This window comes from Felis catus, chromosome B1, assembly GCF_018350175.1.
Source record: "Felis catus isolate Fca126 chromosome B1, F.catus_Fca126_mat1.0, whole genome shotgun sequence".
NCBI lineage: Eukaryota > Metazoa > Chordata > Mammalia > Carnivora > Felidae > Felis > Felis catus.
Genome location: NC_058371.1, coordinates 154,546,140 through 154,573,047, shown reverse-complemented (window position 1 = coordinate 154,573,047; position 26,908 = coordinate 154,546,140). Strand labels below are relative to the sequence as shown.

The following is a 26,908-nucleotide window of genomic DNA, read 5'->3' as shown; positions in this document are numbered from 1 at the left end:
AAAGCGTTCTCTAACAGAAAAAAAGCTGAGACCCTGAGTTATACAGCTGCAAGGAAATGAATTCTGTCAACAACTTAAAGTAGCTTACAAGTGGATTGTTCCTCAGACAAGCCTCCAGATGAGACCACAGCCTGGCCAACACATTGGTTATTGCTATGCTGAGGAGAGGACCCATCCAAGCTATACACAGATTCCTCTTATAGAGAAATTGTGAGATAATAATGGGTGTTGCTAAGTTTGTAGTAATTTGTTACACAGCAATAGAAAAATAATGCAATACCAGAAGTATTCTTCAACTAATATTTGTGGAGTATTTTCTATGTACAAAATACTATGTTAATGCCTTATTAAATGCAAAAACAAATAAAGTTATTTTTCTAGAATATCTTCATTTAAGAAAATCATAACTGCAATAATAGAATCATGTTGGCACCCTAGTCCCCTTCAGTTTCTTCTAGGACATTCTATTAACCTTTATTAGGGATCCTTAATAATCAAACATGGTAGGTAGTGGTATCTATTTTCTGAATTATTTTTTTAGGCTTTTATTTTAATTCCAGTTAATTAACATACAGTGTTACATAATTTCAAGTGTACAATATAGCGATTCAGCAATTCCAAACATCACCTGGTGCTCATCACAAGTGCACTCCTTAATACCCATCACCTATTTAATTCATCTCCATGACCCACATCCCATCTGGTAACCATTAGTTTGTTCTCTGTAGTTAAGTCTGTTTCTTGGTTTGTCACTCTTTTTTTTCCCTTTGCTCATTTCTTTTGTTTCTTAAACTCCACATATGAGTGAGATCATGTGGTATCTGTCTTTCTCTGACTGACTTATTTCACTTAGCATTATACTCTCTAGTTCCATCTATGTCATTACAAATGGCACAATTTCATTCTTTTTTATGGCTGAGTAATATTCCATTGTTTATGTATGCCACATCTTCTTTATTCATTCATCAATTGATGGACACTTAGGATACTTCCATATATTAGCTATTATAGATAATGCTGCTATAAAATCAGGGTGCACGTATCCCTTTAAATATTTATTTTTGTATTCTTTGGGTAAATACCCAGTAGTGAGATTACTGGATTATAGGATAGTTCTACTTTTAAATTTTTAAGGAACTTCTATACTATTTTCCACAGTGGCTACACCAGTTTGCATTCTCACCAACAGTGCACAAGTATTCCTTTTTATCTGCATCCTCACCAACACTTGTTGTTTCTTCTTTTGTTGACTTTAGCCATTCTGATTGGTGTGAGGTATTATCTTATTGTAGTTTTGATTTGTGTTTTCCTGATGATAAGTGATGATGAGTATCTTTTCATGGGTCTGTTGGCCAACTGGACGTCTTCTTTGGAGAAATGTCTGTTTTTGTCTTCTGTCTGTCCATTTTTTAATTGGGTTATGTGTTTTTTTGGGTGTTAGTTTATATAAGTTCTTTATATATTTTGGATACTAACCCTTTATTGGATATGTCATCTGCAAATTTCTTCTCCCATTCTGTAGGTTGCCTTTTAGTTTTCTTGTTTGTTTCCTACCTTGTGCATAAGCTTTTTTATTTTGATGTAGTCCCAAAAGTTTATTTTTGCTTTTGCTTTCTTTGCCTCAGGCGACATATCTAGAAAAAAGTTGCTACAGCTATTTCCTGAATTATAAGGAAATTATAATTATAAGGACTAAGCTAAGAAAAATACCTTCATATAAAGGAATATTAATTTGGATGTGAGCTTTTTCTAGTTCATATGAAAACATAACCAAAGATATCCAAATTGGATATTTTATGATAACTTAAAATTTATTTCTGGTTGAATAGTATAGCTTCTGAATTAAAGTATCTCTTGAGTTTCTTTTTAATTTTAAAATTGTATCACTTTTTACAACTATTGTAAAATGATTCCTATGTTCTCTGATTTTGAACCACACCGTCCCTAAGTTGAAGGAATAACAAGAGAAAATAAATTCAATACTAATTTATATGAAGTATGTTTGGATTCTAATCAACAAGATTTCCAAAATAAATTAAAAGAAATAAAATATTAAATAAGTATGTTCTTATGATCTGAATTTGTGCTTAACTGCCATGGGATTTTCAACACTGACTTTCATTCAAAATTTTTTAATGCTGTAGAAATTAGCTAAGCCATACAGGTTATTCTTATGTTGTTATGTATGTTACTCTTAAAATTTATTTTTTTAAATGTTTCTTCATTTGAGAGAGAGAGAGAGAGAGAGAGAGAGAGAGAGAGAGAGAGAGAGAACAAGCAGGGGAGAGGCAGAGAGAGAGAGGGAGACATAGAATCTGAAGCAAGCTCTGGGCTCTGAGCTGTCAGCACAGAGCCTGACGTGGGGCTCGAACCCACAAACCATGAGATCATGACCTGAGCCAAAGTCGGACGCTTAACAGACTGTCACCCAGGTGCCCCTTATGTGTGTTATTCTTATGATATGTGAGACATATCAATTTAATCTCCAGAGGAAACATTGAATTCTTACATTGAAGTGATTTCAGATCTTGGGTTTTCGAGTAAGAACTGCAGAAAATAATTCCTTATACTTTGTTAACCTCAAAATAAATAACTCTTATAGGAGATACCCCATGTTTTTTACCTTTTCTGAAATCCAGGCAGTACACAGATAATATTAAACGTAAGTATGTTCAGATTGTTTCCCTGCCATCAAATACAGGAAAAATGCAAATTATCATAAGTTATCAATAGGAGGTAAAAGTTCTGAAGTGAAATTATGCAGTAGTGGGTACACAAAATGTAAGGTCTCAGAATAATGAGACAGATTAATTATGGAAACACAAATTTTGCCCACCTTTAAGTCTTTAACTTTTCTGTTAACTCCTACCTTATGTATTCTTAATAAAAACAATACAAACAAACAAATAATCTTCAGGTAATATCTCACTTCAGTGAAAAATTTGCTTCCTTAATCTTATCTCTCAAAGAAAGATTTTTCCCTTCATGTCTTTACTTTATTTGCACTAAACATGTATAGCAAAAGAAAAACACATTTTTTCTCTTACTAAATGAAGAAAACTAGTAGAAGGCTTTTGACACAGCAATCTAAAATTTTCTTTGTTCTGGCTAGCCAGTCTTAAAGCAAACAAAACAAAACAAAAACTCTCAAAACCCAAACAACAAGAAAACAAAACAAAACAAAAAACTAGTCAGCCATACAACTTTCTTTTTTTTCTGAGTCTGTCACAATACTCCTGGAAAGCCTTTTGCCTCTAAAATCCCATCTTTCAAGATCTCAGAGCTGCAGTCCATGTGTACAAACATGAACCATCGAGAAATTTCATTTCCAGTTTTCCTACTAATAATGTCTGTAGCCTCTTTTAAAGTACCATACCTAATGAAATAAAGGAAAATAAAGGAGAAAGTGAAGTGAACATTCTTTTCCTTTCAGTTTATCTATATTTGGAAGATTTCTCTTTCCACGCAAAATACATGAGAGAAAACATGCGTGTTTAGATGCCTTTCATTATCTTTTGGGGTTTTTGTTTTTTGCTTGTTGTTTCTTTCTTTATCATTATGGAAGTTTCTCCATGGGTCTCTCAGTTACTGTGTTTTGCTAGTTAAATCAATAAAACCCTTTATTTGAAAAAAGAATTGCACTACAGTGTTGTCAATAATGAATGGTTATTGCAAGAAGGAGCTCAGAGAAAATAATTAAGAGGTGGAAATCTTTTAAGAAACTTCTGCAAACCAATTGTAGATGTAATCTATTTATGTAAATGATAGGCTTACATTGTATAGCAGCTTTCAGCCAAGTAGATTACTAGGCACTTAACAACTGAGGCTACTATACTCATGAATGCATAGAGTATTCTTTCCTTTCTCTGAGGTTGTTTTCATGATGAAATGTTGAATCTGCTGAATAAAGTTTGGTATGGATTATTTAGGCAAGAAATATAAAAGGATGAGACGGTTAAATTACATCAGAGTGGTTCAATGTGCACATCTCCAAAACTTTGGGATCTGCAAAGGATAAAGCTTGTTCAGGGAATAAAAATGACCGTTTATTTTTCTGTTAGGTCTCCTCTGTTGCTTGACACATTTACCTACTTCCACTGCCTCACCTTTTCTTTGCTTCATGCAAAATTCTCTTCATTTGACATTTTTCAGTCAGAAGAATGAGAAGTTCCATTCCATATGGTTATTATAACTTTCTCTTCACCAAACTGCAGTTGTTTCTAGTTATCTGGCGGGGGAGGGGGGGTCCCTTGTTCTTATATTTTATAAAATTCAGCTTTCCTAAGATCCTCCTTTGCACCTCCATCTTCCATATTAGTAGCAACCTATTCTCTCCACTCATTTCCTGTAATTAAAAATGACTTTCTCTGCATGTGTCAAATATAGAAACTTACGTAGTTTTTGTGGTCAAACCAAAATGAATTTGTAATTAAAATAATTGCAGGGTCTATTGTCGCTATGTGGAAATGGATTCATTGCAAATGGAATTGGGTGAATAAACTAAAAATATTTGAAAGATGCGTGTTATTCAGAGAATGATTTGTTTAGGACAGTGGAAGAAAGCATTAAGTGCTGACTCTCCAAAAAAGAATATTGAGACAAGAGAAGTTATTGAAATGTACTCTGGAATAACTGGTAGAGGAAATATGGAAGTGAATTACATTCTCAAAAATTGACTCCATCGGACCCTGATTTGAGTGTTGTCCAGGTAAGAGTGTAGAGTTGCACACTGCTACAGATACTGAGGACTGACCTTGTTCTGGTCAGATAGAAAAAGGAATAGGGCACGGCCTTTGCTTTTGATTAATTGGTATATTTGAGCGTATGTGGCTAATTGTAATGACAAAGGAAAAGAAATAAAGTTCTTTATGGGTTTCGGTCACACAGAATAAAAGCCTATTACTGAGGATTAAACAAAGAGAGGTAAACAGTATTCTCATTTTTCTGGCTAATTTACAGTTTGTGACTTTAAATATATTTTGACAGTAAGGCAAGCATAATTTTAATTCTAAACTTGGAACCTTCTGTAAGGCAGAGTAGTAAACAAAATTCTCTCAGGGCAGGTACATGCCTATTTTATATCTTTCTGACTTTAAAAATTAATTGGCTCTTAAAGCATGACATTGGATATATCTCCTTACCAGAGTGGTTGAAAGGGATGATTTAAGGATAATTTCAAATTACAAAGGGCTTCACAAATTAAGTTAATTCTCCCTGGCTATAGCCTCTCTGGGTTGAAAAATATTGTCCTCTTATAAATGACAGTTAAAATTGAGATGCAGTTTAAAATAAATAAGGGGAAAAATCAGGATTAACGTTATAGTGGGCTTTCAGATTGATGTTAAAATCTCTTCTTCCCTATGAAAGATAACACTCTTCAGAGTTATGGTTTCCTAGGGCATGTACCTTTTGTATCATCATCATCATCACCAACATCATCATCACCAACAACATTATCATCAGCATTTTCGTTGTTACTACAGCACTAGTCACATTAACATTCTATATGGAAATACTCTTAGTAACACTCTCCAGATACTGATAGGATATGATAGATAGGCTGCTTCTAAATAGGTGCAGTTTGGGCTTTCTCTGTTCTAGCCTGTGTGGGAAAACAGTAAAAAGAGAGGCATGGTAGGCAAAAGGACAGCCATTCCTTTGAGATGTCATTCAGAATTTGAGCTAAGGAAGCACTGAGTAATATAGCTCCTGGTTGAACTCTGAACTTAACTTTCTTTTTTTATTTTTCTGAGCTCTAATTATGGATTTAATTTTCTTAACATTGTTTTGCATAAGTGACATTAGGATTTGTCCTGAGTCCCAAGCAGTAGGCAATACTTAGCTTATAGTTCTTTTAGTTAAAATCTGGTACAAAAGAATGCTTTTATAGGAAAGTCTTATGTATAATTTTGTTGGTCTAGCTTTTTTTTTCTCTTACATTTTTTGATCTGTATGGTTCAAGTAATTTGAAAGTGTCCCTTTTTGTGTATTCTAACTTTAAGAATTTAATATATGTTTACTAGGAAGAATTAAGATAAATTATTTACTTGGTTTAGTTGTTTATTATAGAAACAATCCTAAAAAGGACAGTATTTATTTTCCAAACAGATCAATACTGATGGTGTTGAATTTTGAGCACTATGACCATGGAAGAATGAAGGTTAAAGAGGTCCTCCAACCTTTTTATGTTCTGGAAAGGGCTACTGCAGAGAACCATACCTCCCCCCATGACTTGGATAAGACTGGTTTACCTATCACAGGGCCAGACACAGACTCTCCAAATTCCCATATGTTTTTGTCTTCTAAATGATTAGCTGAACTTCTTGTCCTGCTGATCAATCAGAAAAAAATGCTTGTTAACCAAACTTCAGTTAAGTTTCTTTCCTTCCCCCAGGCCCTTAGACATTGCTACCCTCAGCCTGACTCATCGTACAAGCTTTCTTAACTCCCTCTCTCAAGCTGTTTTGAGGACCCAATGGTAAAACACACTCTGATTTACTATCTCCTATCCTTTCATTCTGATTCCCTTTTAGCCTTATTTACTCCTTATATCAGAAAAACCCTTTCCTTCCTGAACTTTGAGACACTTGCTGATCTGTGGTCAGAGCTTTTTCCCATTGCTGTAATCCCCTCCCCACATTATGATAATTTCTTGCCTTCCCTTACAATATTTATTTTTTCCTAATAAAGTCTTTCCTTACCAATGTCAAGGGTTGTTTGTGTTTGACATCTGTTTTTGTTAGTTAGGGATAGCATTATATTCAGCTGGCGCCTTAATTATGGTAGATTAAATTAAGGTAACTGATATATCTGTAGTAAATTATTATCAAAAGAATTAAAACGTAAATGACTATACCATTTATAAATGTATTGTCTTTCATCTACCCTTATTTACCTTGTCTCGTGATACTGGAGTTGGGCTCTCTAAGCCACTTTGCCAGCTGACCAAATGCTAAGCTTCACCAATAGAGAGCCTCGAGTGGTCCTGCAGGTGATAGCCATCGAAGACTCAGGTTTAAGGTCTCTATTTTTATGATTGAGCCGGTCTTCTAGGGGCCTATACAGACAGGTCCAGCTATACTCTCAGGCCATCTTCTTTCATCGGCAGCCCTTCTGAGGGCTCCAGTCTGCCCACATCCTGACGGCTGGTCGCCTGTACAGACTGTTGTCAGCCGGAGACTTCTGACAAGTTTCGTCACCACCCGTGGGCTGTGAGTTTTGTGGCAGCCGCGCGCTCTTTCGGAAGTCCGAATCTCAGCATTGGCTGGGCTGTGGCGTCTCCTGGTTCTTAGTTCTTTTATTATTTCTCATCCTCAGTCTAGAGGAAAAGGCTGCTTTTTTGTATATGTCTCTAGATTCCCTCAGAGTCCACTTGTGTTACTTTCAGTAGTTAACCCCATTTTACTGGTTAATAATTTGTATAGTAGAATTTATCTTTTCCAATAACCAGTTTAGTTTCCATCTCCTAACTGCCTTGACTAACATAATGAGGAAGTGATAAAATTTACTGTAAGTATTTTTGTCCTCAGTTTTCAATATTAGTGGACTCAGGTCTTAGGCATTCCTTCAATCTGATCCATCTCAGTAAACATAACCGTGCAATAAATCATACGCCCGACTGTTGAGTCTAGAAACCTGGGAGTCATCCTGACACTTCCCTTTTTCTCTCCCCCTAAATTCAGTTCACCATCAAATCCTGTGGATTCTGTGTCCACATGTATTTCAAACTGTACACTTCTCCTGATCGTTCCTCTGCTCAACCATCCTACATTACTAATAGGCTCCTAAGTGGTTCCCTTTCTGGTATTATTTCTCAGTCAGCTTCTACAGTGGTGACAGATTGAACTTTTAGAATATAAATTGGATCATGTTAATTCCTAAATAAACTATTTCAATGGTTTACCATTGCACTTATGATGAAATTCAAATTCACTAACATGTACCTATAGGCTACTATCATTATTTGACTCCTGACTACCTCTTCTCTCATATTACATTTACACTGTTTTACCCTGTCTCTCTCTGTCTTTCTTTTTTGGTATAAAAATAACATTTTTAATTTTAGGGCAAATCATTGTGTGATTTTTGGGAGTCATTTAAAATGTCACTGGAAATCACCAGTGTATTTCCAACAACACACATTTTCCAACCTGAGTGACAACAGTGGGCAGCTGTGTCCTGTGCTGATCATGACAACTACATGATGACTGCTGCCTGGCTTTCAAAGATTGTAAAACACCATTCATTGTGAGACACAATAGAAAAGTGAGTTACAATGAAATGTGAAAAAAAAAATTGTGTTCTACACTGATAAAATACTATAGATAATTGTGTTATTATTTATTTAATGTATGCCTCTTTGAAATTTTTTAATGTTTATTCATTTTTTGAGAGAGAGCAAGAGGCGGAGGGGCAGAGAGAGCGGGAGACATAGAATCCAAAGCAGCTCCAGAATCTGAGCTGTCCGTGCAGAGCCCCACGCGGGGCTCAAACTCACAGACCATGAGATCATGACCTGAGCCGAAGTCTGACACTTAACCAGCTACCCAGGCACCCCTGTATGCCTCTTTTTTTTTTTTTTAAGTTTACTTATTTTGAGAGAGAGAGAGAGAGCAAGCAGGGGAGGGACAGTGAGAGAGGGAGAGAGAGAGAATCCCAAGCAGGCTGTGTGCTGTCAGCCCAGAGCCTGACACAGGGCTCTACCTCACAGTGAGACCGAAGACCAAGAGTAGGTCATGGGCGCCTGGGTGGCTCAGTCGGTTGAGCATCCGCCTTTGGCTTAGGTCATGGGTTTGGTCATGATCTCACATTTCATAAGTTGGAGCCACATGTTGGGCTCTGTGCTGACAGCATGGAGCCTGGAGGCCTCTTCGAGTTCTGTATCTCCCTCTCTCTCTGCCCCTCCCTTGCTCATGTTCTGCCTCTCTCTCTCTCTCTCTCAAAAACAAGTAAACATTAAAAAAAATTAAAAAAAAAGTTGGTTGCTTAACTGACTGAGACACCCAGCCATCCGTGCCTCACTCTTGACTGGACTGAAAGCCATGTGGTTTGGGGAACCATTTAATTTCTAGCACCTAATGTGCTTTCAGGCATTTAGGATGTGTTCCATAAATATCAGTGAGATAAATAAGTATGTGCAACATTTCTAAGTACTTAGTGATAAGATTCAAGATACATTTTTTCAAAGGAGGAGAAAATGGTGGCTGTTTTTATCCAACTGGATTAGCCATGCCTCTGTGTTTGACTTTGAATAACAGAAGTAGCTTAAGTGGGTACAACTGAGCCAGGCACCAGAGAACCAAAAAAAAAAAAAAAAAAAAAAAAAAAAAAAGAGAGAGAGAGAGAGAGAGAGAGAGAGAGGCTCTTAGTCTCATTGAGGCTTACCTCTGAGGGAGCAGTATGTAGGTTTTGGACGCTTGGTTGTTGGGATACCTTTTCCTCACTGTATTTTCTCAACAAAGCCCACAAGCTATGACTTTAAACTACAAAGACAAACAATATGTCACATGGGCTACAAAGCAATAATTAGAGCTTGAAGCTTTTGCTGTATAATTTTAGTGTTGAGCGTTAAGTTGACATATTTAATAAGTAGCCAAAATGATTGTCCCACTTCATCTCATTATTAGCTATATTTAGGACTGAAGAAGAAAACACTGTAGACTAGATAACTTACTGAATTTATGTAGCCCGCCCATTAGTTGTAGGGCCACTCCCATCTTTCTTTTGGCACATGGCTTCAAATCATGTGTCATTTATTGATTATATATGCCTCGACTGTGGACCTTGACTTTAGGAGACATTTAGCAAATTCAGTCATAGAGGAGTGGTGAATGTTTATTGAACAGGTAAATGAAACGGGGCTCTATTTCAATATTAATATTGCTTCTTTTTGAAATGAGTAGAATAAACTTTGAATGAGAGCACCACACATGCCAAGGTCAAAGTTAGTAAACAAACAAACAAACAAAAAACCAAAAAAACCCCATTGTGGATGCTTTATTGTGGAGAATCCATTGGCACCAAAGAGTACAAGAACTTGGGACACCAGAGGAATTTCAAGATGTTAGAAGAACGAAGCTTAGGAAGTTATTTTAACTCTGGAAATAGCAGTAAGCACACTGGGAAGTAATAAGGATTATTAAAGAGACATACTTAAAGGGAGGCAAGGTCATTGAAGTCACACTAGATCTATATGACAGACTAAAAATAAAGACTTATTTATTCATTGGAAAAATAGTTCTTTAGGGACTTGCAATACTTTTTAGTAAAAAAAAAAAAAAAGAAAAATCCCTGCTCTTCATAGAATTCATATTCTAACAGACATACTCAGAACTTACTCCTTTTAAAATGATATTATAAAGACAGCAATATGTGAGTTATTACTGGGCTGAATTGGGTCAGAGAAACCTAATAGAAAAGGCGTGACCTCATGAAGTAAACTGAAGTGATTCTCCCAAGAAAGCCTGGTTCAAAGGAGGACTGAGATTTTTCCCTGTTAAACTTTAGGCATGAAGTCAATAAATATAGCACTAGGCTAATCATTCATCAAGGAATGGTACATATTAACATGATAAGAAAAAAATGGGATAGATTTGAAAGGGGACTAAGAAGATTATTGTGACTTACCTTATGAGTTTTAGATTCGTTTCAATATGACGTACATCCTTTGATAGCACACCAGGGGAACGTATGTAGTTAGGACTCTAAGGAAAGGCATAGGGAATGTGAAATATACTAAAGGGAAACCAGGCAGGACATTAACAGAATCTAATCCTGGGTTAGTTGAATATTTAATATTAGCAATAACTTAAAAAGTATTATCTTGACCAAAAAGCAAAGAGGGGGAAAAAACATACACTTAGAAGAGAAGGGACAACTTGAAAAGATTAAAATGCGAAGTCTGCCTAAAAGAAACAACAGAGAAAAACAGAACACGGAGGATATCCCATTAAAGCAGAAAAAAGATACGGCAAAATTAGATGTTTCTGCTACTATTGAAGTAGTAGAAATTATTCAAGGCATGGAAAATGGAAAAGTTGTCAAAAGGGAAATTTTTGAGGTAGATTTATGGTCCTCTTCAGAATTTCGAAACACAAATTTCAGAAGGATTCGTTGAACTTTGATTCAGGATTCTGCTGATGACAATCTTCCAGCTGGGAAAAAAAAAAATAGGAGAAAATTCTTTAGTTGGGAGATTCATCAGGGATAGCCAATTTATGGAGCAAGAAGCAATGGTAAGTGGGTTAGAATGCCAGATGGGGAAGCAGGGACCTTACCATGCAAGACACGGGGATTGTGGGCATCGGCACCGGCACCGTAGACTTCCACATTTTACATGAAAATGAGTCATCGTGAGTGTCACTTTTCAGGAGTCCCCACCATCCTTCTCCACCTCCTGACATAGGATAAACATGGTGGCATAATTAACCACTTATTCTATTTGTTGATATTAAACTAATAGATGGTGAGCTCCATCAGTCTTCACGGACTAATTTACATGCTGTTGAGGTGAAACCAAGAGGATTTTTCCTTTATTCTCATGACATTTGTGGTCTGAAACTTCCTTTGAATAACAGGAATTTTGGTCAATATTGGCTTAAAGATAATACTAAGAATATAACATAATGGTGCCTATGGACACTTGGGAATTGCTTTTGTTCTTTAAATTTTGTGGGAATTGTTTAAGACTGTTTTCAACAATACATACATCTAATAATAATGATAATTTTATTGATTATTCTTAGTATGTGCCAGGGACTATGGTTTTAAGGTCTTTATAATTTAAAACATAAATAGATTTGGGGTTCAATGAATTCAGCTTTGAATCTTAAGACAACTTTTTTCCATTCCTAGGAAAAATAGTCTAGAGAATAATTACTGGGGATTCTATGAGACCCCTCTGGCTGAGAGTGACCAGTAAGAAATTGATGATGGTTATTGTGGACTTTATTTCTTGAACTTTTAGTAATTTTGAAGTGGAATTAAATTCTGGACACTTAAACTTCTTCTTGGGCTTTGATACAGGGGAGAGTAATTAATAGTATTTAACTGTCAAGGGCGCCTGGGTGGCTCAGTCAGTTGAGCGTCTGACTTCGGCTCAGGTCATGATCTCACGGCTCGTGGGTTCGAGCCCCACGTCGGGCTCTGTGCTGACAGCTCAGAGCCTGGAGCCTGCTTCATATTCTGTGTCTCCCTCTCTCTCTCTGCCCTCTCCCACTCATGCTGTCTCTCTCTGTCTCTCAAAAATAAATAAACATAAAAAAATAGTATTTAACTGTCAAATAGTGAAATATTGTCTTTTTAGGTATTTCTGCCATCATTGAACAAATTTCAATCTAATTTCTAAGACGCTATTATCAGTATTTGTGACAAAATATAACAGTAGGGTAGGAATTACTGTAGGAAGCAATTTTATTTTATTTTACTCTATTTGCCTATGAGGGCAGTGTGGCCTTGAAATTAATTTTGTGTAATATTTTGACTTAATAATTTAATATTTTCTTGAGGCAAAAGCGAAACCATATCCAGTGGTCCCCAGATGATATTCACAAAAGCTTTCTCTGGTATAGGACAATTAGGAAGTGGGAGTAGGAGTAGCCTGAGAGAATGATGGTTTTCTCCACCCAGGGGTACAGCCATATCCCTGTTTTTAATTATAAAGGGTTAATTGTTAAGACCCATAGGTTAAGAGAATGCAATCTGGGCAGTGATAGAGTGCAATTTATTTCCCTATAAATCTAGTTCCTGGAGAAATCATTTATTCCATCCCCTGGGAGAGAACAGTATTGTGAAGTTAACTTTTGCTTCTCTTCCAGCCTCCTAACGCTTTCCCCTGCTAATTGCCTAAAGCAATTTAGGAGAAAACAAATTGATCAACATGATAATTATTGTTGAGGCCTGAGTCTCAGTTACTAGTGTTTTGAGTATTGGCATATTGGGTGTATCCTGTTGTGCTTTTTGTAAATTTTTATGGATCTCTACTTATTTTAGTTTTAGATTTCCCTCAATTTTGTACTTCAGTCAATTTTAAGTTTATTATATGTATGTTGCTATTTGTAACATAAACTTAGGCCAATTTTACTACCAAACAGCTGGATATTAGTTGGAAAACCCAGAATATCTAAGTCCAGTGCACTGGAAGGAACAACTTTAACAGTAGTGTGTCAAGGGAGAACACTTTGAAGATCCCACAATTGATGAAATCCTTATGTAAAATATGATAGTGTAAATAAATAAAATAAATAAAACTTACACATAGAATGGGATTTGGAAATATTAACGTCAAAGTTTTACCAGCGGTAGTGTAATTGAACTAACATGAGTTTGCTCTTTGGTGAGTCATAGATAAAACTTGTGGACTTGTCACACAAAGTAAACTTTATCTGTGGCAAATAAGGAGATCATGGGGAATAACTTACAAAGCCATGACTCTCCACGCAAGGGTGACGGGGTTCCTATTATTTAGGGTCAGGATGCATATTTAGATAGGGAAGCCTTGTCATCATATGTGGCAGCAAGCGTAAGGTCATGCATGGACCTTAAAGAAATATGCTGATACGTACACTGTATGTTAGGTAAATAAGGATTGTGCTCCTCTTTGGGGGAGATGTTAATATTATAATGAAGTAAAGGTAATTGTCACCCATTTTAGAGATCATTCTATGGAATCGGTGCAGATGTGAGTCGGGGGTGAAATTCAAACTGATCTGGGTGGTCTGAGCAGCTGTTATTGCTTGAACGGTAGTTTTTTTTCTGTTGGGGATGTTGTGCCCCTTGAGTCTTTTGCCTGAGTTCAGAGATAAGCTGGAGGGGTGCCTAGGTGGCTTAGTTGGTTAAGCATCCCACTTTGGCTCAGGCAGTGATCTCATGGTTTGTGAGTTCAAGCCCCACATCGGACTCTGCTGTCAGCACAGAGCCCGCTTCAGATCCTCTGTCCTTCCCTCTCTATGCATACCTCGCTTGTGTTCTCTCTCTGTCTCTCCCTATCTCTCTCTCAAAATAAACAAACTTTTTTTTAAAAAGAGATAAGCTAGAAAGAAGAACTTAGGGGAATATGTGGGACAAAGATCGGTGAGTACAAGCAGGTAGTAAATGTCAGGTCTTAGGGTCTGCTAGGTGACAAGGATATCTGGAGATATGACAGTATCTGGATGCATGTGATTTTCCTACACCTCTTTTCAACATGTTTTTACCTTAATTATTTTGTACTAAGCCTCACATTTATAACAAGTCAAGTTTAGAATTAATCTGAAAGTAATATTTATTATAAAAGGGAAGTGCATTTAGGGATCCCAGTGATTTATACTTAAAAATTATAAACCATTTATTTATCTCCTACTGTTTTGGCTCTGTTTTCAGTGTATACTTAGGTGTGAAAAACATTTAGTTTGTTTCAATTAATTCCCTCTTGTTGGACTGTTAATTTTACTCCCCAGTTAAAGCCATATTATTGGATATTGAAGTTGTGCCAAATTATTTTCATTTAACTCACTGGGCGATTGCCACGTCTAACTCTTTAATTGGAACTAAAATTTTTAAATGAATTAAACATAATTAAATATAGCTTAAAAATCTATGCTTATATCTTTACAGAATGCAACGTTTTCATTTTGTTATTATGATCCCATTTTACGAACTTATGTCTCAGGATTACCAATAATATTGATTATAGTAATAATCATTATAATATTTGTCACCAAATCAATTGAACTTTCCTAAAAACACTTAAGTATTCTCTAGCATTTAATACTATTGAAATCTTCTTGTAACTCTCTCTCACCATTACTTTAATATAGTCTTACCATACTATGCTTATTTTCAGTCTATTATATCTTCCTCGGTTGTGTTTCTTCCACTTCTATTTGTCCTTTCTCCTTATTTCCTTATTTTGTCTCTTTTTCCACCTGCTGTTTTCTTTTTTTACTTTCTCCCCTTTTTTCTGATTATTTTGTTTCCTTTCTTTAATTTTCTGCTCCTATGTCCTCTTTCTTCTCCTCCTGCTTTTGTTGTTTTCCCTTCTAAATGAAGACAATCCTTTAATTTCTAATCTTCATTCTTTTGAATTTTCTCTAGGCCGGGGAATTTCAAAGTATGCTCCAAGGATGTCTGGGGTCTGCCTTCTCTAACTACATTTTTGCGTGAGGCCAGATTGTCTGCATATACCTTGAGCAAAACAACATTTCACAACAGATTTCATGGCTATCAGCTGGCCAGGTCCTAATTCCTGAAACCTGTAAGTGTTTTACCTTAAGTGGGTAAAGGGCATGCAGGTGTGTTTAAGCTAAGGCTCTTGGGATGGAGGGGTTATCCAGGTGGCTCCACTAGAGTCGTTAGTGCCTTATAAAGGGGAGGCAGTGGGGTCAGCGTCAAAGAAGAAGATGTGAGAACAGAATTAGATGTTTGGGTGATTTGGCCAAGAGCTAAAGAACATGGGCCCCTTCCCGAAGCTGGAAAAAACAAGGACTGTGTTCTCCCCTAAAGCCTCCAGAAAGAAGACAACCTTTGATTTGCTTCTTAAGACTCATTTCAGACTTCTGACCACCAGAACTGTAAGGTAATACATTTTTGTTGTTTTAAGACATGAAGTTTGTATCAATTTGTTATAATTGCAATAAAAAAAACAACATAGGAGCTATATCAGGATGGCTATATCAGGGTGGTTGTTGAGGAATTTTAAAGACTGTAGGTTTTCACCCTCAGAGAGTAAGATTTTTTCAGATATGGGAGGGGGATTAGAAATTGTTATTATTATGTTGCTATTATTTTGCTCCAGTAATTTGAGCTGTCACCTTTACCGTAATCAGATTTTCATATGCACTTGAGTGTACTTCTGGGCTTTTTATTCAATTCTACCGGTGTATTTTTCATTTGTACTCCAGCACCACACTGTTTTAATTATAGAGGTGTCACAGTATGCCTTAATTTCTGGTAAGGCTAGTCCTTCTATTTTTTTTTGGGGGGGTGGGGGTGGGGGTGTATGTTCTTGGCTATTTTTTAAACTTTTTTAAATTTTAGGGAGTGTGAGCAAGGCGGGGTTGGGGGGGGGGAATCTTAAGCAGGCTCCATGCTCAGTTCAGAGCTTGCCACACGGCTTGATCCTACTACCCTGGGACCACTGCATGAGCTGAAATCAAGAGTCCAGTGCTCAACCAACTAAGCCACCTAGGTGTCCCTCTTGGCTATTTTTGCATGTTTTTCTTCCCATATGAACTTTGGGACCAAGTTTTTAATGGTATAAATTATTTTTAAGTGTTCCTCCGTTGACTCTGGATACTGGAAGGGTTTAAGAACTGTTGGCTAAGAGTACCGATGGAGTTTTAAAGGGTAGGTACATTTTCTCTGTTTAGAGAAAGGTAGACTGGATCTGTGGCAGCTGCAAACTGAAAATATCAGTAAATAGATATTTGTAATCCACATGATAATTATTTTATGTTTATGTATTTTTGAGAAAGTGAAAGAAGGGTGCCTGTGTGGCTCAGTTAGTCAAGCATCTGACTTCGGCTCAGGTCATTATCTCGTGGTCTGTGTGTTCCAGCTCTGTGTCAGGCTTAGTGTTGATAGGTCAGAGCCTGGAGACTGCCTTGGATTCTGTGTCTCCCTCTCTCTCTGCCCCTCCCCCTCTCTCTCGCAAAAATAGGTAAACATTTTTAAAAAATAGAGAGAGAGAGAGAGAGAGAGAGAGAGAGAGTGTGTGTGTGTGTGTGTGTGTGTGTGTGTGTGTGTGTGTGTGTACAAGTGGAGGGGCGGCGTTGGGGGTGGGGGGTGGGCAGAATCCCACATAGGCTCAGCTCTTTGAGCTAGGCTTTATCTCACAACTGTGAGATCATGACCTGAGCTGAAACCAAGAGTCAGATGCTTAACAGACTGAACCACACAGATGCCCTGTTAATTGTTTCTAAAATCCACAGTAGGACCACTGCTTTAGGAAATTTTTAACCTTAATAATCTATACTGAAATTGAGTAGCCATTGCTGTAGTAATTGACCAACTTGATATGGGAATATATACAAGTTAATCTCTTTCAGTGATCTATTCAGGGTGATTTTCCATATGCATGATTTTTATCTCTTCAATTTTTGAAGGACTATTGATTCACAAAGATAAGTTGAAAATATGAGTTTCTTTAATTTGCATGGGTTAGGAAATCACAGCATATGTAAAGTGAATATTTTAAGGTGTAGTTTTGGGGGTTAAAATTATGCAGTTGATTTAAAGTAACTCCTACACTCAAAATTCTCCAATGACTTTCCATCACATTCATAAAAATTCTAAATTTCTCAATATGACCTGCATGATCTGGACTTGGCTACCACTGTGACTGCATCTCCCATTGTTTTCCTGTCTTGTCCACTTGCCACCAACCACAGAGGCCTCCTTGCCTTCCTCAAAGGGATAGGTCATGAGATGGCCTCAGTTTACTCACGTTTGCTCTTTCTTTGACTGGTTATCCACATGGTTTACTTTTCTATTAAAATCTTTCCTCAGGTATGCTGTCAGTTTTCTGATTGTTGTGTGGCAAATGGATGGTAGAAAGCCAAGTGTTGAGGAAGGGAGACCAATTAGGAGACTGCTATAGGTAATTCAGGCAGGATATTGGGGCAGTTTCATATAGACCTATACATACAGTGATGTTGAATGTAAACTGGCATGACCACTTTGGAAAACTTGGTGGTATTTACTAAAGCTAAGCCTATATATGTCGTATGACCAAGACATTTACTTCTATTTACCTACCCAAGAGAAATGAATATATTTGGATATCAAAAGATATGCTCAAGAATGCTAATAGAAGCTTTATTCATAAGATCTTCCAAATTGGAAACAACCTAATAGCCCATCAACAACAACAAGAATAAATAAATTCCATATTTCCAAAATGGAACTTTAAAATAGGATTTTTTTTTTTTTCATTTTGGACCTTCATTACCACTTTGATTACGTTTTTGGAAAAAAGGAAATACAACTATGTATAACATAAATCTCAGACCTAGTGGCAACTGAACAGAGCTAGTTAAAAAATGTCTGTGTCCGGGGCGCCTGGGTGGCGCAGTCGGTTAAGCGTCCGACTTCAGCCAGGTCACGATCTCGCGGTCCGTGAGTTCGAGCCCTGCGTCAGGCTCTGGGCTGATGGCTCAGAGCCTGGAGCCTGTTTCCGATTCTGTGTCTCCCTCTCTCTCTGCCCCTCCCCCGTTCATGCTCTGTCTCTCTCTGTCCCAAAAATAAATAAACGTTGAAAAAAAAAGTCTGTGTTGTATGATTTAAGTGATATTAAGAATAAGCAAAACATTAATCCTAAAATAGGCCTTGCATTTGGACACAGACTGCTGATTGGGTGGGGTGTGAGGAAGCCTGCTGAGGTGCTAGAAGTGTTATAGATCTTGATTTGAATGGTATCTATATAGGTTTTTACAGAATTTATATAGCTTTGTATTTTATATAGAATTTATACCTATATGTTTATATACAATTTATATATATATATATATATATATATGTAGAAACCATGCTGTAAACTTAAGATTTATGTGCTTTACCATCTATAAATGTTAACTCATTTTAAAAAGTAAATTAAAAAATATATTTTGACTTGGATCATTGTGATTTTTGTTGAGGTGGTGCAATTCAGGGTATATTTTGGAGAGCGGGTTAACAATGTTTGCTGAGGAAAGTCTTGTATGAGAAAGAGAGCCATTAAAGACGATTCCATTGATTTTTAGAATGAGCGAATTCATGAGCTGAGATGGAGCTCATGATGAGAGCAGTAAAGGAGATTCAAGGACTTCATCATCTTTTGCTTGTAATAAATATGTATATTTTTAAATGCGCATTCACACATAAATATATGAAAGCAGAATGTACAAAGTTTTACAGTAACCAATAAAACATGTATACATGTTAAAAAGAGGTAAGTACTCTCCTCACCCAAATGGCTACTTTGAGTTATAATCAGGCAAATCAGGTTATTAACAATAAAATGGAGTAAGTAAAAATACTAAGCAGTTAGTTAGATTCAAGAATGAAAACAGTTTACAAGTCCTAAAATGTTTTGTTTATGGGAACTTCCTATAGGAGCAGTGTATAATAGAACCTTCTCTACAATGAAGGAAATATTTTGTATCTGTACCATCCAGTAGGGTTGCTGCACCTATACCTACATGTGTCTATCGAGTACTTGGAATGTGGCTAGTTCAACTCAAAACTTTAATTTTAAATTTTATTTAACTTTAATTGAAATTTTTATTTAAATAGCCACATATGGCGTGTGACTACTGGCCACAGTATCTTTGTTTTCTGAAGAAATAACTGATTCGGACTTTGTTAAAAGTGACAGTGCAAAAAGAAAGAAAAAAGTGCAGTATCTAAGGTACATGGCATTTCTTTGTCTCTCTAAAGGTAAACACCTTTCTTTGGCCCATTGCTAGCTGAGTACTATACAGATACGCTTGCTTGTGACCTTACTTAGCTTTTTATAAGGGCTATTTACTTTCTTAGAATGATCTGTTTACATACTGCACCTCTTCCGTGATCTAGTTGTGCTTCATGACTCCCAATAGCAAAATCATTGATTAATGTGAGTCACAAGCAATCTATACAGGCTGGTTCTCCAGTAACAGTGTGAAGATACAGCTAGAGTCTATCCGTTTTGATTACTTCTTGTGTTTGAGCTTATTAGGAATAAAAGTCAGTGGCATGCCATGAGTCTTGCTTGTTACTGTTTAATATACTCTGGTTATTCTAAATATTTGCATATGCTTTATGTGAAAGAATATAAAACAAAATCTTGTGTTTTTTGTATGATATTTCCTAGGTTCCTGAGGACTCTAAATTTCCATAGGGTTCTTCATAACTCCTATCATATAAGGTCTCTCATCATAAATGTTAAAGACTGAATGCTCAGTTGCTGTTTATTCCTCATAGAATATTTCTGAATTATTTCATGTGTATGGGACTGTTGATGCCAAACTGAAAAGTAACAAACCACCAAAATTACCAACTTTTTGAAATATGTGCATGGTCTTTAGATAGAACAATAAAAGTGCATGAAAGAAACTTTTGTAGTTTACATAGAGATAAAAGTACTTTTATTATAGAAAACTTGAAGCGTATGTAATATTAAAGGTACTAGTAAAAAGAATGTGAAATACCCCTCAGCCAGTTTCAATAATGAGGAGGACCGATCACTTATTATTAGTGATAGCCCCATCCAGTGTCTCCCACATGATTATTTAATAGCAAATCTCAGATATTCTGTCAGCTGATTTGTAAATATTCTGGTTTGATCTTTAAAAATCATGACAAATCAAGTTTCCCATCTAAATCATTGATAACTTTAACATCTTCAAATATCCAAATATCCATCTAATATCCAAATATATTGTTATTTACATTTCCTCAGTGTTTTACAACATACAATTGGTTTAAATAAGGATGAAATTAAACCCTGTGCATATAGATAAATGGTTGATGTTTCTTGAGTCCTTTTCAGTAATAGTTTTCATCTCCATTTTTAATTTTTTTTGCTAAAGGGGCCAGAGTATTTGTCCTATAAAATGAACTGCCCTGGGGATTTTGCTGATTTCAGAGCATGAATTATACCTTGAGTAACACTGTCATATTTTATTCAACATATCTGCTACAGGGAGACTTTTGAGTGGACTGTGCTCTTTACTGTTTTGATAGTGCTGCATTGAATAGTTTTGTGAATACTCAGTTTGTATTTCTGCCAGTATGTATTTTGGATAGATACCTAGACCTGAGATTGTAGGGTCAAAGGGAAATGCATATGAAATTTTGCTAGACACTACCAGATTCTTTGCCATTAATGTTGTTCGATTTTGTATTTCTACCAGCAGGGTTTTAGTATGCTTGTTTCCTGAGAGCTTTGCCAGTAGAGTAGATTGTCAAACTTTTGGGTTTTTGCCTATGAGTTGAGAAATGCCATCTCGGTATAGTTTTTAATAGTACTTCTTATTAGAAATTAGGTTGACCATACAGAAGAGATAACTTTATGCTGTGTGACCATTGAGCAATGATTTTTGATTTAATAAAAATATATATATAAATAAGCAGTGGTTAACCTGAAAAGTTATTCTCACAGCTGCTGTTTCCTGGGTATCAAGATAATTTTGATAAAGAAAATATAATGATAATACCATTAATTTAAATACTTTGAAAAATTTTAACCTATTGTAATATATCTGAATATACTTTATAGAACGATTTTTATCCTATAGCCATAAATGGAAAAATTGGTAAAAGACCTCTTATAGTCTGTGAAATATTTTCATAATTTGGAAAAGGTAGACTTTAGACTTTTTTTTCATTCTTGATATTTTAATATGGCCTATGGTCTCTTTAATTCAATTTAGCAAACTTGTTATTTATCTAGTAATAGTGGATCACTTTGAAATTTAGGATGTGAGAAAGCAATGAAAATATTTTGGCCTTTTCTTCCATCTCAAGGATAAAAGGCTAATGGCAAAATGGAATACTTAAATCTCAGGCCTATTGTGTATATTAAGAGGGCAGAGGGAGAAGGAAGCATTACAAGTTTCTGTTTAAAAAAGGCTGCTAGGTATTTCTTTGTCTGAAGAACTTTCTTGTTTTGTAATGTTACATTCTTTGAATTGAGATTTTTCCACTTCTTCCTTTTTCCATGTTTCAAGCCAAAAGGAGCCAGGGCAGGGTCTGATGGAAATCAGGTCCAGAGTGGCAGCTTAGGAAAATTCTGTTCAAATGTAGGACAAATACTGTCCTTGATTACCTACAGAGTAATAACTCCCAGAGCCTGGGTTTGGCCTAGGAGAAAGGAGTCAAGGCTGTTTGATCTACTTTAATTTGGACGGATCAGTGGATCAAAATGAGTCCTAGAGAATTACAATGCTGAGGCATCCTTGCCACTCTGGGGCCAGAGAGCCAAAGGACTGTAAGATGCTTGAAAACGTATTAGACCGCTGGTTTAGGCTTCGGCTTACCCAGCCATTGCTTTTCAGTGGAAACGAAATTAATGTCTTCCATGTGCCTATCACATTCAAGGTTAGGAACCAGCTTCTGACACATCGTAAGATGTCAAGGCCTCTGTTCTGACAAAGGCTGTAACCTACTCACAGTGGCAGAGTACGGTAGTTGAATGTATGAATTCTGGAGCCAGACCCTTAAATCTGGGTGACTTTGGGGCAAGTTATTTAAAGTCACTGTAATTTAGTTACTTTATCTGAAAATTGTTAATGTGAACTGACAATATTTGTAAAATCCTTAAAACAGCACCTCACACGTAATGAATACTTAATATTAGTCATGATTCTAGTTATTTAAAACAGACCCCACCTTTGATTTGCCCTGTAATAAATGTGTCTGCTCTTCATTTTTCTAATACGCCAGTTCAGTCCCAAAGGCCAGTTGCAGAAAATCTTCTCTGATCATCTTGCTAAGGGTCCAGGGACTTATAAATTCTTTTTCTTTGTGGATGAAGAGCAGGCTTTGTGGAACAAGCACTTTTCTAGCTAGGCATTGTTTTATGTGCCATTAATTAGTGGTGCATCCAGAATAAATGAGTTACTATGTGGAGGTCTTAGTTTATTCATTTATATAATGTGGACATTTATCTTTAAAGTCCATCACAGCTCTAAAACATCATTAGTGTATCATCTTGACATAAAAAAAATATGCTTTATTTTAAGTAGCTATATGAGAAATTAGGAAAAATTTCCAATATAACTAAGTATATTCTCCCTAGTGAAAATCTTGCATTTGATTACTGCTAATTCTTGGGCTGGGAGGAAATTTTAGATCTCAAGTTTGTAGTCCACGGAGCTTAAGTTTAATAACAGAGTATAGAAGATTAAGTGCTGTATTTACAGAACTAGCAATTCTCTTTAGAAAACATACCGCAACTGGGTTTGCCATACGTGCCAATCACTTCCAGCTAATCGGATAACTTTGCGGAGACCGGGGGAGAGAGCACTATTCAAGTCTACCAGATTTCTCTAACACATTTGAATATATAGTGAGACCAAATTATTTGGACATCAATACAAAAAGAAAAAAACACTTATATGTCGTGCATTTATCAACATATTAGAAAATAGGCTGTCATTGATACTACTTTTCCAAGTAGGTGAGTATATATGTATATATGTTGTATATACAGGCGTATATATGTTGTATATATAGGCATATATAAATGTGCACACATATGAACACATATGTATGTACATACATGTATGTATGTAGACTCATATACATTGGATATATACATACAGCTAACATGAGGAATGGATACAATGATGGCAATGGTTGGTGTGTGTGTGTGTGTGTGTGTGTGTGTGTGTGTGTGTGTGTGTATACATTTATCCTTCAAGCATTGGAAAGATTCAAATCATTGCAGACTTCTGATTTATAGTTACTTATAAACTCTAAGTTGTCATTCTGAACCTAAGTGATATTTGAGCCTAATAAAGATATCAAATTCTAATATTATAGTGACTTATAAAATGAATAACTCAAATTATATTAAGTAGTTTCTAGCATATTATACTAGGGTAAAATATAATGAGCATTTGGTATTGATAATAATAAATTCTGCTACAAAAGATTAAAAATCCAAACGTCTATAGGGATTGGTTCATATCTATAAAAGGAACAGTTTCCACTAGAGACTATGTGGTTTGAGGCATATAGTTTGAGGATATGCACTCTTGAGATGGACTGCCTGAGCAAACTGGATTTGCCATTTAGTAATAGTGTGATCTTGGGCACTCATTTTCTTACCTGTCAAGTACGGATAAGGGGTGTCAGACAGTGCCTGGCACAGTTAATCTGACCATAATTGTAATAAAAGCTGAGATAGTTCCTGTTCTGTAATTACTATAGAATTTATCTGTTTAAGAGCTTCTTTAGCAGTGTGGTATGAAGAATGAGATCTCGATGAAACTATCACTTTAATTATTTCTTACCATATTCATTTATAATATAAAAGAGTAACTTAAGAACTTTGCTCGGAACTTGCAACAGTTGGAGGTGACTTGAAAAGGGCAATATGTTTGTTGGGGTACTTTGGAGAAACATAACCCTGCTCTGAGAGGGGACACGGGGATTATGAGAAATTGGCTCATCTGATTGTCAATGTAGAGACTTCCCACAATCTACCATCTATAAACTGGAGACCTAGGAAAGCTAGTAGTGTAACTCAGTCAGAGTCTGAAGGCCTGAAAACCAGGAGAGCTGATACTTGTAAATCCTAGTCCACGGGCAAGAGAAGATGAGATAAGATTTCCTTGTTCAAGCAGTGATCTAGGATAAAGGGCCAATTCTTCCTTTCTCCATCTTTTGTTCTATTTAGGCCCCCAACGTATTGGATGAAACTCCTCTACAGTGGTGAGGGCAATCGACTTTGAGTTCACAGATTCAAATATTAATCTCATCCTGAAACACTCTCTTAGACACACCCAGAAATAATGTTTAATCTGGGCACCCCATGGCCAGTCAACACATAAAATTCACTGTCACAGATAAATAATGGTAATAATTGGAGGAATTGCAGTGATAGTTCTAATCCTCTTATATAAGTTGAAGGATTCCTGTAAATGTCACTCATGTTTTACATACTATTAATGTAGCTTTGTACTGACTCTTGGGCTCAAAGAGAGTAAGCAGTTCTCCATTTGCTGAGTTGCACAAGTATTTCCTTAATCTGAACTCTTTAGAAGGAGATCGAAGTAAAGAAAACTGAAAACAACCAGTCCTAAACCTGGGCATCAACTAAACGATGCATTTGGGGAATGTACTTGGTGGAGAAGAGAAGGACAGTGCTTAGACTTCTTGCTTCTGTCTCTCTTCTCCTCTGCAGAGAGTTAGATGGTACACTTTATAAATTGCTGGGGAATGTAGATAAAACTTGATTTTTAATAGTGCTGGCTGTTTTTTTTTTCCCCTAGAGTTATTCAGTTAAAGTTCCTCTATGTTAAGATCAATGAAAAAATTTCTCTGTCCTTTTAGATTCATTCTGCATAGAGAATTAAATGGCAAAAATTATATTTCTGATCATTTTTACAAGGCCAAACTTTTCTGGCCAATGTTTGAACATTGCAAAGAATTGTATAAGTAAAGATTATTCATTTAGACAGTGTTCTTATTTCAACAATAGCTCATTTCTAGTATTTAATTACATGATGTTCCAAATGATATCATATCATTCCAGTAGAATACGAAAGCTTTCCCAATCACTGTTTTGAATATTTCATCTAATTGGAGAACAGAACTTTTATGTTGTGAATGTAATCTCATGTTGTAGGATATAATTTCTATTTCATTATTTGGATGGAGAAGAGAGTGATCAAAAAAGGTTTGAACAAACATTTAAAATTAGTCCAGGTGCTAAAAGGTTGCTTAGTAATCTTAAAGAGGTTATTTTAGAAACTTATTATATATTTTGTAATTTTACTAGTCTTTAAGGATTATCTGAATACAATATAGACACTGTATACCTACCTATACCAAAGTGACAAAACTAGTGTAAAAATGAATATAACCACTTCCAGTAACTTATTTAAAAGCACTCTAGACCCAGTAATAGGCCCACACAAATACAGATTTTAATTTTTGACAAAGGTGTAAAAGTCAGTTAGTGGAGAAACGATAGTCTTTTCAACAAAGGGTGCACAAGTAATTAAACATCTGTAGACAAATATAATGAACCTTGATCCACACCTCCAGCTTTCTCCAAAACTAACTCAAAATAGATAACCAAAAACTATAAACCTCTTATAAGATAACAGGGGAAAATTTAAGGCTTGGGTCAAATGTTCTTAGATGACACCAGAAGCATGATGTATGAAATGATAATTGGACTTCATTGAAATTAGAGCCATTTACTGTGAGAAAGACTGCCAATTAAAAGACAAGCTACAAACTGAGAAACTAATTGCAACCCACATGTCTGACTAAGATCCGTATCTAGAATATACAAAGACCTCTTAAAACTCCATAGTAAACACATCCTAAACAACCCTTCCACCTAGAAGGGCAAAATACATGTTGACAACAAACATGAGGAAATATTTCACTGAAAAGGAAATGGGGATGGGGGTGTCTCCCTTCTTTTCTTGAGTTTGGAAAAATAAATCAAGTATCCAGCAATCAAGTTTTAAGAGTTAAAAATACTCAAGTGCCTGAGTGGCTCAGTAGGTTAAGCATCCGCCTTCAGCTCAGGTCATGATCTCATGGTTCATGGGTTCCAGCCCTGTGTTGGGCTCTGTCCTGACCGCACAGTCTGGAGCCTGCTTCAGATTCTGTGTCTCCCTGTCTCTCTGTCTAGCTCTTGCTCTCTCTGCCCCTCCCCCCCAAAAATAAACATTAAAAAAAAAGGTTAAAGAAAAATATCAGCATATGTTGTTAGTTAGCCAGGGCTACCTAACCATGACAGAAGACTGCATACTGGATGGTTTAAGTAATATAAATTTAGTTTGTTATAATTCTGTTGGGTAGAAGTCTAAGATCAAAGTGTCAACAAGGTTGCTTTCTTCTGAGACCTCTCTCCCTGGTTTGTAAATGGCCATCTTCTCCCTGTGTGTTCACAAATCCTCCTTGTGCAGCTGTTCGGGTTCAAGTCCCCTCTCCTTATAAAGACACTGGTTTGTTTGATTAGTGCCCACTATACTGACCTAATTTTAACCTAATTACCACCATAAAGGCCCTATCTCTAAATATGGCCACATTCTGTGGTACTAGGGTTAGGACTTTCATATATGAATTTTAGGGAGAACCAATTCAGCTCCAAACATTCAGATATACATACATATTTATGTATACATAATACATGCACACAAAATGCTCAACATGGTTTGGTTAATACCCCAATATCTCATTCTGTGAGCTTTTTAGCTTGGTGAAAGGATCTGTTCTCCTGGTT

General features: G+C 36.2%; 1 long non-coding RNA gene across 1 annotated transcript in view; it reads left to right on the top strand.

Moving 5' to 3' along the window:
- LOC123385056 overlaps nucleotides 1–26,908 on the top strand; it is a 93,128-nt gene that overhangs the window by 57,002 nt on the left and 9,218 nt on the right. The window contains exons 2-3 of the long non-coding RNA XR_006597056.1: nucleotides 15,073–15,232; nucleotides 15,481–15,553. This is a non-coding gene — a long non-coding RNA (uncharacterized LOC123385056). The remainder of the gene's footprint in view (nucleotides 1–15,072; nucleotides 15,233–15,480; nucleotides 15,554–26,908) is intronic.